This window comes from Solanum pennellii, chromosome 6 (assembly GCF_001406875.1).
Source record: "Solanum pennellii chromosome 6, SPENNV200".
NCBI classification, from domain to species: domain Eukaryota; kingdom Viridiplantae; phylum Streptophyta; class Magnoliopsida; order Solanales; family Solanaceae; genus Solanum; species Solanum pennellii.
The window spans coordinates 47127452-47128895 of record NC_028642.1 but is presented as its reverse complement, the minus strand read 5'-3'; positions in this window follow the sequence as shown (position 1 = coordinate 47128895).

The window sequence follows — 1444 nt, the reverse complement described above, 5'->3', positions numbered from 1 at the left end:
AAGTTTTACAAGAATATTAGTGAAACATAAATAAATTTGATTATCAAAATAATAATTATAAATTAGTCATTGAAACAAAAAAAAGTCAAAAAAAATATGTTTGACGAGGATTAAATTTACTCATATGGGATTATATTTTTTAGAAAAAAATAATAAAAATTTAGATTGAAAATTATTATTTTTTCATTTCCGTTAGAGGAAAAGGGTATATGTGAGTCATTTGTTTACAAGTAGGGGTATATATGAGCCACTTTCATAACAAGGGGTATATCAGCTCTAAATGACAAAGTTGAGGGATATATCAGACCCTTTTCCCAAGTTTAAAATATCATTCGACTATTACTATTTTCCTCCAAATATATTTGACACTTTAAAAACCTTACTCTCTCCTAGTTGACATGACATGTCATTAAGGTCTTTTTTTTAATAATAAACTAATATGATTTATTTAACTCATTTAACTAAGATAAGGATCATATTATTTTTAATATATAATATATGTCTAATCAGATTGTTTGCACTTTGCTCTTATAATAATGTATCTAATTAATTTAATTCCATGCTAATAATCTAATGAAAATCAAGTCTATTTTGAACATAAAAAGGTCATTTTGACAGACAATCAATATCTATATATAATATAAAGCTGAATAAAATCAAGCTGATGTGGCATGCTTCATTGATCAGTATACTATTTTATTTTAATTTTTAGAATTATAATTTTTTTTCTCTCATTTTCTGTTCATTAACCTTTAAAAACAATTATTCACTTTCCTTATTATTAGCCTTTAGTATATTTTACTCTTCCTTCCAAAAGGAAATATGTAACATCCAAATACATAATAGTGTAATTAATGTGCATTATCACACATTTTTCCAGCAACCCACGTATTGTCAGTTTTTTTTTAATTCTTAATGACATGTAATCAATTAGACAATTCATTTCCCTATTTACTCATACCTTCTTAGACATTTTCCTTGGAGTTTCATGTAAGTATTTTTTTTTCATATCTTCTTATACCTTTTTGGAGGGTTTCATGTAGTTTTTTCTCTCTCTCTTTCATCTTCTTCCTATTATTTTATCCATCCATGATCTTTATTTTTGATGTATATATGTTAGCACCCTTTTAAACAGGATAATTATTATGAAGCTTTTTATATGAAGAGCAAAAGAGGTAAGCTAAGAGTTTATTTTATCCATTCTTGATTAATTTTTAACGTATGTATATATGTTACCATCCTTTGAAAAGGATATTGACATGAAGCTTTTTGATATAAGCCAATAGTTTTTTTTTATTATTATTATTATTATCAATGTTATTTAATTTTTTAAAAGATTTTATTTTTGTTTTAGGAAGTTAAGTTCTAATTCTATTCAATATGTCTCTCCTTAAATCTAAATCTGTATAGCATAATATTAAGGTGGGTTATATATATATATATA